Source organism: Doryrhamphus excisus, chromosome 15 (genome assembly GCF_030265055.1).
Source record: "Doryrhamphus excisus isolate RoL2022-K1 chromosome 15, RoL_Dexc_1.0, whole genome shotgun sequence".
Taxonomy (NCBI): domain Eukaryota; kingdom Metazoa; phylum Chordata; class Actinopteri; order Syngnathiformes; family Syngnathidae; genus Doryrhamphus; species Doryrhamphus excisus.
Window position 1 is genome coordinate 3,054,774 of NC_080480.1, and position 16,835 is coordinate 3,071,608.

Below are 16,835 nucleotides of genomic sequence, written 5' to 3' on the forward strand. Positions count from 1 at the left end.
TGAATGAATGAACCTTCTAAATGTCTTTTTTTTTAACATTATTAGAGCTCTCTAGACATGAAGTAGCACCCCTATAGTCACTTATACACTGCTATAATTCATTATTTATGACATTACACAACTCTTTTGCTGGAGTTCAATTCCACCCTCGGCCTGTGTGGAGTTTGCATGTTCTCCCCGTGCATGCGTGGGTTTTCTCCGGGTACTCCGGTTTCCTCCCACATTCCAAAAACATGCTAGGTTAATTAGCGACTCCAAATTGTCCATAAGTATGAATGTGAGTGTGAATGGTTGTTTGTCTATATGTGCCCTGTGATTGGCTGGCCACCAGTCCAGGGTGTACCCTGCCTCTCGCCCCAAGAAGACAGCTGGGATAGGCTCCAGCACCCCCGCGACCCTCGTGAGGAAAAGCGGTAGAAAATGAATGAATGAATGAATAATATTGTGAGCATAAGATCGGAATTTTGTCGTAATTTTGGTGAGGGCGGGGGGGGGGGGGGGGCAAAGTTCATTCATTGATTCATTTGCTAATGCTTATCCTATCGAGGGTCGCTGGGGTGTGTGCTGGAGTCTATCCCAGCTGTCTTCGGGGCAAGGACTGGTGGCCCGCCAATCACAGAGCACATATAGACAAACAACCATTCACACTCACATTCATACCTATGGACAATTTGGAGTCGCTAATTAACCTAGCATGTTTTTGGCATGTGGGAGGAAACCGGAGTACCCGGAGAAAACCCACGCATGCACGGGGAGAACATGCAAACTCCACACAGAGATGACCGAGGGTGGGGGAAGACAAAATAAGAAGCCAAAAAGTTACCACTTCCACACAAAATAGGAGGAGAACTCATTCATTCATTCATTTTCTACCGCTTATCCTCACGAGGGTCGCGTGGGAGGTGCTGGAGCCTATCCCAGCTGTCTTCTTCGGGCGAAAGGCAGGGGTACACCCTGGACTGGTGGCCAGCCAATCACAGGGCACATATAGACAAACAACCATTCACACTCACATTCATACCTATGGACAATTTGGAGTCGCTAATTAACCTAGCATGTTTTTCGAATGTGGGAGGAAACCGGAGTACCCGGAGAAAACATGCAAACTCCACACAAAGATGGCCGGAATCGAACTTTACCTTCTTTAAAAAGGTAAAACAACAACAACAAACATAAAAGCAATCACAGAAAGCCAATTGAGGAAATGTGGGAGCAGTTAGCAAACCAAAAAAGAAAGAGGTGCAGAATCTGGAAGATCTCAAAAGCCGTCTGCAGGTTATTGTGTCAAACTATTTATTTTATTTTACAGTTTTATTATTATTATTTTTTTTACTAAATAAGACATCCGACTTGCAAGTCATGTTGCCAGTTTGTATGTTAAAAGTTGAAACACTTAGAAAGCAACTGACGGGCCGGATTCAAACACTTCGTGGGCCGCATGTGGCTGCCGGGCCGTAGCTTGCCCACCCTTGCTTTAGAAGCTACGGTACAAATACGAAATTAAAAATACACTCAAATAACTTTGACCTGAAAACTTTAAAAAGTGATCACGCTCAGTAACGTGCTCATGCCAACTACTTCCTGTGTGTGTGTGTGTGTGTGTGTGTGTACCTAACGAGTGATCACGGTTCGACCTTTGCTGTTGGCAGACCAAGATGGCGTGTGTGTGTGTGTGTGTGTGTGTGTTTTGATGGATCATGGCTGTTTGCATTGTGGTAAGCCAGGCCAGTCATATCACATTAACACGTACATCCGCTTACACACACACACACACACACACACACACACACAAAGGGTGAATGAATGAAAGCCGGGATGATGAAGAATGATTGGAAAGAAGTCTTGTGAGGGTAATTTCATTCCAGTGTGCTGGTGGCGGGGTCTTGGTGGGGGGGGGGGGGGGGGGGGGGGGGGGGCAATGAAATGACTAAGTGACTGGATAAACTCCATGCTCATAGTGAATCCTGACTAATCAAATAGTCTCCATAGTGAATGCACATGGAGCTGTCCATGGTGCTGTACATAATTTTATATACATACATATATATGTATATATATTTTTTTTTTTTAATGATGTGAATACTTCATGACTTGATTAATAACACCACCTATCACCATTAAGGTCGAGTTCTGAGACAAATCCAACCAGTATCACGAAACGTCACATGATCTCCTGTTTAATCCCTCCACTTAGAGCCTTTGCGTCATCCCGGAGTGTTATGCAATACTCGCTGTAGCCTAAAGGGGGCACTACGGGCCACGCTGTAGCGCCGCTCAAAAGTGGAGCAAGCAACAGCAGTTTGAAAAGTTGGATTTCTGCTGCGCTGTGACTGAGGCAGCACAAACACATCCAAGGCTCCGAGAGTCATATGTTTCTTCTGGAAATTTCTATACACTATTTGGAAATATGTGGATAGTTTTTTACATTATTTGGATTTATCTTGGAGGAAAAATGTAGCATGTTTTGCAATATATTTATTTGGTTTTATATCATTTTGAACATGCATCAGATTACAATTGAGTGCCATCCCATAATCAGTTCACAGTTCCACATGTCCAAAAGGAGTAGGAAGAAGCAAAGCTTATTAAATCCTACCCCTCCATCTGGTACTTTTACAATCAGTAACTGTTACATTTGTTCACTTCCTGCTTTCCTAATACCATTTCAATTTATTTTAGTTTTATTTAATTTTAATTTTTTTAAACTTAATTTATTTTGTTTTATTTTTTGTCATGTACCAAAGTAGGATTCACAGTTACATTTGTTCACTTCCTGCTTTCCTAATATAATTTTAATTTATTTTAGTTTTATTTAATTTTTTTTAACTTAATTTTATTTTTTTTAATTTTTTTGTCATGTACCAAAGTAGGATTCACAGTTACATTTGTTCACTTCCTGCTTTCCATCATACAGTTTAAGGGTTTTTTTTTTTGTTGTTTTTTAATTTTTTAAATAATGTACCTCGTACCAAAGTACGAGGTGATACGAGCCTTGAAAGCATTTACTGAGATAGCCATTCCAAAATTAATGCTAACCAAGGGCGTCACGAGATTCTGAGGACAGGGGGGGCTTAGCCTCCTGGAGATGCACAGGATATGAATGAATATAATAAATAATAATAATAATAATAATAATACATTTTATTTGTATAGCGCTTTTCAAAATACTCAGACGCTTTACAGAAAAAATAGAGTTGAATAAAAGCAAGAAAACAGAGTAAAATATACATTAAAATACAACATTCAATCATTTATACACAGCTAAAACACAGGTAAAAGTAGATATTAAAAAAAAAAAAAAAAAAAAAAAAAAATATATATATATATATATATACATACATATATATATTTAAAAAAATCCCAAAACAAATAACGAACAAGAACCGGGATATAACTTTATATCAGAAATAATGAAAAACAATAATATAAGATGCATGTCTTAAATAATAAGCATTCTGTATGAAAACAGGAACCGGTGTACCTAATGTTGTGGCCATCGGCTGTGCGTTACCGTCGTTGAGAAGATGATATATTAATGATAACGGGTGTGAGTGACTAATTATTGGTGATGGCATCAGAGAGAGGCTGCACTTGACTGTGAATGGAGCTTTGATGCTCCAACCAAGCAGTGCGGCGCCATTAGCGCACACACACACACACACCATCATCATCATCATCATCATCATCATCATGCAAACAGAGATAAAACGGATGAATATTCACACACACATATTGACCCATATTCACACACAGCCAACAATTGGCGTCTTGTTCTGTCTTTGTACATTTTAAACCACCATTGGTGCGTTCAATTCCCGTCTAGTCTTCAACGAATCACATTTTACCCAACGATTTTTCGCTCCGAAGCGGATTTCTAACCCTGTCGAGCAAAACAAACACACCTCTCAAAAACAACTCCAACCTTTCAGTTGATCACATTCAGGCTAAAGGTCTCGGATGCTTGCTTGTGTGTACAGGGGGGTGGGGTGGTGGGGGGGGGGGGGGGGGGTGGTGTCCTCTCGGATCTCTTCAAGGCAAATGACCCCTTTATAATTAGCTAAATATACAAGACAGCCAATTTGCCCCCTGGACATCTGCTGTTGTCATTGATATTCGCATGTTGATTGACTGTGACATTAAACCGATGGTACACATGTGGCCACTAGCTGACGACGTGGCGTGGCATTAGCGACATGGTTAGCATCAGTGGTGTCGTTAGGCTTCTGCCCCCCCCCCTAAAATGTTCTTAAGTCTCCCTAAAATGTTCTTAAGTGCACCTAAATAATTTGATATTTTTTTATTGATTTTTAAAAAATATTTCATTGTTTTTTGTTTGTTTTTTTACCAAAAAAAATCTGACAAATTTCATATAACAGGGCAAAAGGGCCTTTGGCTTCTTTCCCAAAACCATGACTGCAATGAACAAATTTTTATATAACATATTTTTATATCACATATTTTTTTAACATATTTTTTACTTATTATTATTTCAACTTATTTTTGCACCACGAAAACACACTCGACACCACACGATTACGTACAATAAGCTTCAAATTGTGCAATACTGTGCATCTCCAGGGTTCTAATCCCCCCCCCCCCCCCCCCCGGAACCTTGTGACACCCCTCGGGGGAACATTATAATAATAATAATTAAAAGTACTGTACCTTGGATTGTTACATCTTTAATGTAATGGTAATGGTTTAATTTCATTTGAACATGCATCAGATTACAATTGAGTGCCATCCCATAATCAGTTCACAGTTCCACATGTCCAAAAAGGAGTAGGAAGAAGCAAAGCTTATTAAATCCTACCCCTCCATCTGGTACTTTTACAATCAGTAACCGTTACATTTGTTCACTTCCTGCTTTCCTAATAGAAGTTTAATTTATTTTAGTTTTATTTAATTTTATTTTTTTAAACTTCATTTTATTTTTTAATTTATTTTTTGTCACGCACTTCCTGCTTTTCTAATTTAATTTAATTTAATTTAATTTAATTTAATTTAATTTAATTTAATTTAATTTAATTTAATTAATTTTTATTTAGTTTTTTTAGTTTTTGTCATGTACCAAAGTAGGAGGTGATATGAGCATCCAATGACATAATGGGTACCATAGTAAGTGTCAATATAGTGATATATATAGCACATCATGACTGGTTCAAGACTCTTCATCCTTGTATTTAGCAAACATCAACTGCTTGTATTGTTTCTTCAATTGGCTCATCGTTGTGCATTGTTTGATTTCCTTACTCAATCCATTCCGTAGTTTGATTCCACATACTGAAATGCTATGGCTTTTTAACGTAGTCCTAGCATACGTATGTACATCCTTAAATGTTCCTGTATCCCGATCTCATACATGATGTAAAGGCTGTAGTAATAATCAGACCCAAATAGTTAATATGGAATTAGCATTCCCTGATATGAAACATGAAACATGAAATGAAAGTGTGCTCCAAATTGTATCAAAAGGATGCCAACTTTTGCTGAAAAGCCATTAATAAAAGCTTAAAAAAAATTAGTGCATGAGGGGCATCATTTGCATGTGACTTTGCGGAAAAAGGCAGTCAAAGCTTTGTGGCGGAATTCCACAGGGAAATTAGGATTCACAAAGAAAGTGAAACAAAACAAAAAAAACCCGATTTGGCTGGAATCTTTACGCAAAAGGAAGAAACGGAGGAAAAGAAGGCTGATGATGAAAAAGAAAAAAAAAACACACACACAAGCAAATAAGCAGGATGCTCAGTTGGGACTCGGATCCTGGTCATCATGTCTTTTCCAGGTCAGTGTCTCCACTAGCAACCACTGAAGGGACGTCCGCAGTGAGCATGTGCATTTGCATCCATGACGAGAGACGTTCATGCGTTAAGATCAGAGCAGGAAAGTATAAAAAAGTCATGGCGGCGAAGGGGGCGGAGGCCGCCCTCTCTCTCCTGCCCCCTTTATAGCTTTATTTGTATACTTTCCTTCATCTCCTTCCTACTCTCACAGCCCCCCCCGTTCCTAATAAGTTGTACGTCACCAGGCATCAAGAGCAGTTTGTCACATTAGCTAGTTGCTCGGCTCCGAAGTGAGCGGCGGTGACCTTGCTGAAGACGAAGCTTTCTGCATCCTAAGCAGGCAAAGACTCGGGAGTTAAGTCGAGCTCGCAGATGGTTTCGCTCTCTGCTCGGGCAGCGGGCAATTATCATGTTAGGAGACGCTGTCGCCGCGGTCACTGCTCATCACACACACACACACACACACACATATGCATAACTTCATTAATATTGAAATTTTCCAAGAAGAAGGGAGGGGAGGGGCATTTTCACACAAGCTGTAATTTGCATACATAATTATGGAAGAAAAGATGCAGAAAATTGAACTTTGAGGGGAGAAAAAAAAAACTGGATCCTCATCGTCATCGTATACGTTGGACTTTTTGAGTGAAGAAGCACTGGGCCGGCGCCAGTTGGTGCCAGTTCGCGCCAAAGATGATGTGATTGGCGTGTAGTGGCTCGTTGTGGCGCCGAATTAATGTTCGTTCGGCATGTTGACGTTATTCTACGCTACAGAGATCACATAATCTTTGGCGCAAACTGGCTCCAACTGGCGCCGGCTCAGTAGACTCCTAGCATCATTGCTGCAACTTGGCTCGCGCCATTACATTCCAGTGGATTCCAATAGGTGGATTCTTTGGTGGACACTTGCATCAAGCAATCGGCGCGACAAAGATTTTAAACATTTTGAAATTTTCTTGCCAACAAACTCAATTTTTGCCACCGTTACGGGGCCACCACGGGCCAGTTGGGAGGCAGTTTGAGCCACTGCATTCCACTAGGCACCTTATTGGTGACACAGCAAATTGCATTGGCGCGAACTGGCGCCGGCCCAGTGGACTCCTAGCATCATTGCCGCAACTTGGCTCGCGCCATTACATTCCAGTGGATTCCAATTGTTTGTGACATTTGGTTCCACTTGCATCAAGCAATCGGTGCAACAAAGATTTTAAACATTTTGAAATTTTCTTGCCAACAAACTCAATTTTTGCCACCGTTACGGGGCCACCACGGGCCAGTTGGGAGGCAGTTTGAGCCACTGCATTCCACTAGGCACCTTATTGGTGACACAGCAAATTGCATTGGCGCGAACTGGCGCCGGCCCAGTGGACTCCTAGCATCATTGCCGCAACTTGGCTCGCGCCATTACATTCCAGTGGATTCCAATTGTTTGTGACATTTGGTTCCACTTGCATCAAGCAATCGGTGCAACAAAGATTTTAAACATTTTTAAATTTTCTTGCCGCCAAACTACATTTTTGCCACCGTTACGGGGCCACTAGGAGCCAGTTGGGAGGCAGTTTGAGCCACTGCATGCCACTAGGCACCTTGTTGGTGACACTGGGCGCCACAGCAAATTGCATTGGTGCAAACTGGCGCCAGCCCAGTGGACTCCTAGCATCATTGCTGTAACTTGGCTCGCGCCATTACATTCCAGTGGATTCCAATAGGCGGATGGTTTGTGACATTTGGTTCCACTTGGTGGACTCTTTGCGCCAATTACTTGATGCAAGTGGCACAACGAAGATTTTAAACATTTTGAAATTTTTTTGCCGCCAAACTCAATTTTTGTCGCCATTACGGGTTCACCAGGAGCCAGTTTGAGCCACTGCATGCCACTAGGCACCTTATTGGTGACACAGAAAATTGCATTGGCACGAACTGGAATGGATTATAGCTTTTACTCATCTAGTATGAAAGTATAAATATATGCATCTATACTGAATAAGTAGACTCCATTTTTGGAGTAACTCAAGTTGCTGTATCATGCACCCTAACATTGTGAACAGTGAGAATAAGGAACTATAAATCTAACGTATCTGGCTAGGATAACAATAATGATTTAAAAAGCAGCTCAACAGGCAAGAAAGAGACAGATGATAAAAAAAAAGGCGAGTCATAACAAAGACAAGTCATGCCTGTGGATCATCAATCAGAGTCGAGTGTTCCACACGTGGAGCTCCATCTACCTGCTTCCTTTCAGCCATATCTACAAACACTTTAAGTCCATTTGTACTTAAACGACACTCGTACCCGAATCATCCAGACGTTAATGTCTGGCAGAGGCAGGGACATCAGCTCATAAAAAAAAAAAAAAAAAAAACTCACAACGCTGCAATCCATCAAGATGCATGAACATGAAGTACGGAATTAAACCAGCTGAAGACGGCAACATGGTGCACATGGAGCACAGGTTTTCCGTATCGGAGCGTGCATCCGTGCACAAGGACTTGAGCTTGGCAGTCTCATTTTGGAGGTGTCAGTTTGTGTATGTGTGTATGTGTGTGTGTGTGTGTGTGTTTCCAGGGAGGCTATGACAACACTGATTGAACCTCAATCGGACAATGAATACCAATCTCGCCACTCCAAATTTGTTTCTCCTTTTTGTCCTTTTTAGTGATGCCACTTTTAGGCAGGCGCCAGCACACCCGCACAGGACCCGCATCTTATATGGCCTGCACCAATATACAAGCTTTTGTGTCATGGGCACTGTGCCTGGAAATATAATTAATTAATGAAGTAATTTATCATACAAACCAGGTTTTAGCGCCTTGATGCGTTTGTTCCATAGAACAACGGCATGAATGGAGTGAGACCTTTTGTCAGTCATATAGCATCCGTCTCCATGGGTGGAGGCGGGGCCAATACACAAGGTTTTGTCTTACTTTATTTTACATACCGCTACATCAGATTACAACAATCTGTCGTGGGCACTGGGACTATAATAAATTAATTAGGTAATTAATCATACAATTAATGAAAAGTACATTTTCACCTACAAACCAGCGTATTGTACAGTGTATTGGTTTTAGCGCCTTGATGTGTTTGTTCCATAGAACAACGGCATAAACAGAGTGAGACCTTTTGTCAGTCATATAGCGTCCGTCTCCAACCCAAAAAATGTCATAAAATGCCAGTGTTTGATGCCAGGGCGGTGATTTTTGACAAAAATCATAAGGGGTTAGAGTATGGCAATTTTTTTGTTTTTTTCAAATTGCTTCTAATGCAATTTTCTGGTCCAAAAAAACAGGGGAAACATCATATATGCTCGACAGGGGCCCCAGAAACACCCAAAAATGGCAATATTTGAGGGTGGTGATTTTTGACAAAAATCATAAGGGATTATTAGGATGTCATTTTTTTTTTTTTTTTTTTAAGTTGCTTCTAATGCAATTTTCTGGTCCAAAAAACAGGGGAAACCTCACACACGCTCAACAAGGGCCTGAGAAGCATCCAAAAACGGCATAAAATGGCAATATTTGAGGGCTGTGATTTTTGACAAAAATCATAAAAAAATCTATTTTTTTGTTTTTTTGTTTTTGTTTTTCAACTTGCTTCTAATGCAATTTTCTGGTCCAAAAAAAAACGGGGAAACCTCACACACACTTGACAGGGGCCCCAGAAGCACCCCAAAACGGCATAAAATGGCAATATTTGAGGGTGGTGATTTTTGACAAAAATCATAAGGGATTATTAGGATGTCGATTTTTTTTTTTGTTTTTTTCAAATTGCTTCTAATGCAATTTTCTGGTCCAAAAAAACAGGGGAAACATCATATATGCTCGACAGGGGCCCCAGAAACACCCAAAAGTGGCAATATTTGAGGGTGGTGATTTTTGACAAAAATCATAAGGGATTATTAGTATGTAGGTTTTTTATGTTTTTTTTTTCAACTTGCTTCTAATGCAATTTTCTGGTCCAAAAAATGGGGAAACCTCACACACACTCAACAGGGGCCCCAGAAACACCCAAAAACAGCATAAAATGGCAGTGTTTGAGGGTGATGTTTTTTGACAAAAAACATCAGGGGTTGGTCGGTCATTTTTTTCTGTTTTTTTTCCAACTTGCTTCTAATGCAATTTTGTAGTAAAAAAAAAAAGGGGGGGGGGGGCTCACACACACTCCCCCAGAAGCACCCAAAAATGGCATAAAATGCCAGTGTTTGAATTTTGTGATTTTTGACAAAAAAACGTAAGGTTAGTATGTCGTTTTTTTTATTATTCTTGGGGGGGGGGTCAACTTGCTTCTAACGCAATTTTCTGGTCCAAAAAAAAAAAAAACAGGGGAAACCTCACACACACACACACACACACACACACACTCAACAGGGGCCTGAGAAGCATCCAAAAACGGCATAAAATGGCAATATTTGAGGGCAGTGATTTTTGACAAAAATCGTAAAATCATAATGCAATTTTCTGGTCCAAAAAAACAGGGGAAACACCCCAAAACGGCATGAAATGCATCTTTTTTTGAATGCAATTCCCATAACCATCATCATAATTATTATTACTAAACAAGCTCACGTCCTTGTTTTTTTTTTTTTTTTTTTTTTTTTTTTTGGCCTTTGGTTTGAATCTTTAATATCTGTCTGGTCGTCCAACATCTGTCTAGCAAAACTCATCGCCTCCATCCATTCCACCACCGAGCTTTTAGCAGTCTGGCCTTGACGTCAACGTGCTTTCAAGTCCCTCAGCCACTCTTACAAAGAAGATGACATCAACGAGATGTTGGGGGGAAAGAAACGTAGCGTAGGGTCAGGCTCCTTTGAGCAATGCACTGTAATTCCTCTCTTTGGGTTATATATATATATATATATATATATATATATATATATATATATATATATATATATATATATATATATTCTATATTCCAGCACACTAAATATGGTCATGTGGTTTAGTTTGGAAAAAGACAAGCTCATGGTTTTGCCCTGCAGGGGAGAAATGCAGATGGCAAGATGTTCCACTTCTTTTTCACCCCCCACCGTTCCTTTTTTTTTTACTCTTTTATCCCAAATGAAAAGAGAATTAATTAGAAAATATGAAATTAGGTGACTGTGGTCGGAGAAATAAAATGAAATGAAATTTTAATTTTTAACGGAAAAGGGGTTGCGTCTTGTTCATATTAACATGTAGCTAGCTGTGCATTTCTAGTTATTTTTCATAGGAAAAAGGAAGGCCTTGAAAGCATCTTTATATACTGGAACCTCTGTTAGCATACATGCTTTTGGCCAACATTAAATATTTACAACAAAATTGACGTGTTATAAATACACTGCATGTGTTCTTTGTGTATTTTTAGCACAAAATATCCTTGTTAGCGGCTTGTAAATACATGGAAGCTGCGTCGTTGCTGATATTTTCTATGCCAAATTGTCCGGTACTGGAGTATTTTATCAGAGCTTTTATTGGAGAAAATCGGAACCAAAGCACTGAAAAAGTTTTTATTTTATTTTTGAAATATTTTTATTTTATTTTACTATTTATTATATAAATATATATATATATATGTTTTTTTTTTCTGTTTTTAATGAATGCGTTTTTTTTTTGTTTTTTTTTTGTAAAACCTGATGCGTCCCAGCCTTGCCCAGACCCTAGCTCCAGTGGGCCCCCAGGTAAATTATTGAGTTTGAGACCCCTGTGCTAACCTGACTGCTGTACGACTCTGCTTACAGAACCCGGTATTCCCAGTACTACCCAGTCCCGACCCCAAGCTTAGCTTCCGAGATCAGACACCGACATGAAGTTTATGCTATTCAGGACCAAGTCGGGCGTGTTAAAAAAAAAAAGAAAGTATCCTGTATGAATTACTGTGGACTGTGGATGTTCAGAAGCAAACATGAATTTCGATGTCACCAACGGAATCGTTAGCATTCAAGTCCTGCTCCGGCTCTCGGTGTACACGGAAGAATATGTGGAAAACTTGAAGCCTCCAGGGTAGGAAGAGTGAAGTAGAAGATATCTTATGTCAGCACTTAGATATACTGTATTACTGTATGCAATGTAATGAGATGAAATAAATAAAATGCTAGCAAACTTCCACAAGCTATCGCCATCATCTTTCTTCACACAACAGCACCGGTCCTTTTTATACATGTTCATTTGTATACTGTTTTTTTTTTTTTTTTTTCCTCTGTCCCTCGCTCCATTTCTCTCCCTCTTTCCGCCGCTGTCAGTCTGCTGCTGTCTGTCGTCCTCCCCTGAGGGGATACAGTACAAGTGTTTTGGATTTGGAGCCGGGGTAAAAGATGCAGCCGACAGCAGCCGCTGTGTGTCTGTCACTCTGGCTTTCTTGAAGGCGTGCACACACACACACACACAGGTGGAGAAAGGCAGGGGTGTCAAACTCACGGCCCGTGGGCCGGACGCTAGTTTGAGGCCCCCGCCTTGATATGAAAGTTTAATTTGTTTAATTTGTTTCTTCATTTGTTTATTTATTTTTCCATCTTATTTTGTGTTGAAAAATAAAAAAACAACATTAAATATTTATTTAATAATTTAATAATAAATACAAATTAATTTTGTTGATTTGTTTCATTTGTTTATTTTTCCATCTTATTTTGTGTCAAAAAATAAAAATTTAACATTTATTTAATAATTTAATAGTAAATACAAATTAATTTGTTCATTTGTTTTTTGATTTGCTTATTTATTTTTCCATCTTATTTTGTGTTGAAAAATAAAAATTAACATTAAAATTTATTTAATAATTTAATAATAAATAAAAATTTGTTTGTTCATTTTTTGCATTTGTTTTTTGATTTGCTTCTTTATTTTTCCATCTTATTTTGTGTCAAAAAATAAAACATTTATTTAATAATATAATCAATAAAAATTCATTTATAATAATTTAATGTTTTATCAGAGCTTTTGCAAAGAATCAAAGCACTGAAAAAGTGGAGGGTATAGCAGAAGCGTTGAAGACTATTATATATATATTTGTTAATATTTAATATAATTAATGTTTATTAATATTTTTATTATATTTTTCTTTTTTTAATATATATATATATATATTTTTTAAACCTGACTTTGTTACCATTCTCGGCGGGGGGGAGTGTGAACCCTAACCCCTAACTCCAACCCTGTCATTGTATGCAATCAGCAGATCAACGATTGTCATTATATCGTCAGCGCAGTGTCAAAGCATCGGTCTCCAGCGCAACACGTTTGACACTGAACACAAGGGAGTGAAAGGTGTCGAATTCACCGTATTTTTGGTGTGGCCTATTTGATGCGCACTGTCCCTGGATACTTTAGGTTTTTTTTTTTAATTGTTGTTTAGATTTACGGCGCATACGACCCTTCCATTCATCACTGGCGTTCTTAATGCAACGTCTGAAGCGCGTTGATTAAAATGCCTTTGAAGGAAAGTTCCAGAGAACAAAGGCTTGAAGTGATGATGGAGTAGTAGAGAAGAAGAAGAAGAAGAAGAAGAAGAAAAAGAAGAAAAGCATGGCCTTGGGATGTGTTTCATGCACTGGCAGCACACTTTCACCTCGGAAACCATTGTGACAAAATGTTTAGTTTGCACAAAGTCTTTCAGCTGGCCTTGATTTTATCTTACAAGTATAAAAAATACACACGCAAAAATTGTATTAACAGATATATGACACACATACTATGGGGAATGCTCGACTCCATTATTATTATAATGCATTCATGGAAGTTTTATGCAGCGATTTGGGATCTGAAAAATCCTAAGTAAGTTTGATCATATGTAAAATTACGACTCGGACATTAACTTGGTGACAGGTATTCAACTCCGATAGAAAAAAAACCCAAACATCACGAGCAAGTGATGCTGAGAACACCGAGGTAGATTAGATTGCAAGGTTTATAGTGTGCATAAATTTGGGATGTACAGATCCGATATTGTTATCAAGATATCGTGCCGGGGAAATCGCTAACATGATGTCAACTGGTCCTTGTGTGGGATCGCAGAAATTGTGAACAGAGTCGGTTCTTTGATGTGAATGACATTTTTTTCTCAAGTAATATAGCATTGAGTTAAAAGGGGACCTACTATGCTCATTTTCAGCCCCTTTGTATTGAGTTGTGGACTCCTATAGAGCAGCTACACACAATAACGGAAAATAAGTTTTCGTGATGATTGGGAGAAGCTGTTTTTGGAGGATGTTTCGGTACCGTTTGCATCCATGTTTGTGTTCTGGGCACAACTGTGAGTGACTATTATCATTATAATGCATTCATGGAAGTTTTATGCAGCGATCTGGGATCTGACAAATCCTAAGTAAGTTTGATCAAATGTAGAATTACGACTCGGATATTAACTTGGTGGCAGGTATTCAACTCCGAAAGAAAAAAAAAAAACAAACTCATGAGCAAGTGATGCTGAGAACACCAAGATAGATTGAATTGCAAGGTTTATAGTGTGCATAAATTTGGAATGTACAGATCCGATATTGCTGTCAAAATATCGTGCCGGGGATATAAGTCTCGAATAGAAAGTGAAAAAAAAAATTGTATCGGGACACCCCCGGGCATAAAGTACTTAATGTTACTATAATACTATCACTTCCTGTATTAGTATTCACAGTAGCGATGGCATAGTCTGATTGGCTTATGGGTTCCATATTCTTATGGGACAGCGTTCCTATAAACGAGAAATACAAGTAACAAGTAACTTTTGCAACAAAAAAAAATTGCCACAAGGCATGCTGGGAAGCTGTGTAAAATGAATGGAGAAAGCAAGATAAGCCTATTATTCTGAAGAACTGTTTATGTTCTGAGCTCTTATAAAAGATTGTACTTTTTTCTGGGATACTTCATGCGACTTTACCTCCAGTAAGTACATACTAGTATCTGCACAGTATGTACTACGTACGGTGTATACACGAGGCATAGAAAACCAAACCTGATCAAACCAAGAAAAAGGAAATAAGAGCATAATGCGATAACATTAGCACCCATTGATACACTTGGATTCAAAATTCAAGAGCATCATTAGAAGATAATTTCACCGAACATCCATTTCGGTTCTAGCAGAGGAGCAAAATTGATTTTCCTTAATTAAATAAGGGGGGTGAAAATAGGGAAGCAATTTGAGCCAATTAGACGGAAAGGAAAGTCCACATTGTGCACGGCAGAGAAATAAGATTCTGCATTATGAAAATGCAGTCATTAAAAATTGTATCGTGAAGCATAATAGCTAATAGCTTACGTTTAAATGAGGGGAGATGATTGAGCTAATGTGACATTTATCCAACACCTAGATCAGTGGTGTACAAACTGTGGCCCACGGCTGGTTTTTTTTGTTTTTTTTAAATGCACAAACAGCCAAAACAAACTTCATCATTTGAGGATTGGTTGTGCAGGACTGAAAAAAGGCCAGTATTGTTAGTCCGGTGAACGGCTTCCTGCCACGTCAACAATGTCAACAACTACTTAAAATTTGAAAACCGGTTTGAGCTACGGTGCTATAGCCGAGCGTATGTGCTGTTCCCATTAGTTTAGTGATATGTAAACAATAGCCAGGATTGTTTTGAAATTATTCTTGAAATTTTCCGTATGCCAATAAACCCTAAATAAACTATTAATTTAATGCGGAAATAAATAAAAGTGATGTCGAAAATTTGGTTTCTATTGACTGTCTACTAGAATTCAAAATATTATGGGAATAAAGTCATAATTATGAGAAGAAAATGTAGTACTTTTGTGGTATTACGAGAAAAAGTAAAAATATAAAGTAAACAAATGAGGAAAAATTTCATTTTAGTAGCATTTTACTCTAGCATTTTTACTATATAAAAAACACTTATTTAAAAAAACGGCTGCACGGCGGTTGAGTGGTTAGCGCGCAGACCTCACAGCTAGGAAACCAAGGGTTCAATTCCACCCTCGACCATCTCTGTGTGGAGTTTGCATCTTCCCCCCAGTGCATGCGTGGGTTTTCTCGGTAATGTAAAGATGTCGGTAAAGTTACTATATTTGGTCATAGGAGTGCAAAGGTGACTATAGGGGTGCTATTTCATGTCTAGAGGGCTCTAATGTTAAAAAGTCTATTTGGAAGGTCATAAACGTTAACGTGCAGACCTCACAGCTAGGAGTGAGTTCAATAATTTCAGTTTTTAACATTAGAGCTCGGGAAAATGCCTATAACACCCCTATAGTCAACCTTTACACTGCTACAACACAATATAGTAGGCATATAATAGTGACATAAGGTGTCTTGCTGTGATTGCCTGTTGTTGATTAAGCCCGAGTGGTTAGCACACAGGCCTCACAGCTAGGAGACCCGAGTTCAATTGCACGTTCTCCCTGTGTATCCGTGGGTTTTCTTCGGATACTCCGGTTTCCTCCCACATTCCAAAAACATGCTAGGTTAATTAGCGACTCCAAATTGTCCATAGGTATGAATGTGAGTGTGAATGGTTGTTTGTCTATATGTGCCCTGTGATTGGCTGGCCACCAGTCCAGGGTGTACCTGATACATGTTTGTATCAGGTGCACCTTTTGGGTATTAAGTTGCTATGTGATGAATTTAGTGCTGTTGGTAGTGACGACGTCATAACTGTCACTGTACACTGGTATATTTGCACATTTGGCACCTAGACCTCACAGCTCGGAGACCCGAGTTCAATCCCACGCTCGGCTATCTCTGTGTGGAGTTTTTCTCCGGGTACTCCGGTTTCCTCCCACATTCCAAAAACATGCTAGGTTAATTAGCGACTCCAAATTGTCCATAGGTATGAATGTTGAGTGTGAATGGTTGTTTGTCTATATGTGCCCTGTGATTGGCTGGCCACCAGTCCAGTGTGTACCCCGTCTCTCGCCCCGAAGACAGCTGGGATAGGCTCCAGCACCCCCTGCGACACTCATGAGGATAAGCGGTAGAAAATAAATGAATGTACATATGGTTTGCTTTACGAAATATTAAAGTGACCCTTGAAATAATAATTAATGTAACAAAGGCTTGAATAGAATTTGTACTACATTTGAGGTTCAAGCTCAACGTATAGTACATTGTTGATGGTCCAAGTGTGTA

At 39.2% G+C, this 16,835-nt stretch overlaps 1 long non-coding RNA gene across 2 annotated transcripts in view; it reads right to left on the minus strand.

Annotated features, from left to right (window-relative positions):
- The window catches only part of LOC131103700 (uncharacterized), an 80,179-nt gene that overhangs the window by 23,343 nt on the left and 40,001 nt on the right, over nt 1-16,835 (minus strand). The window lies entirely within an intron of this gene.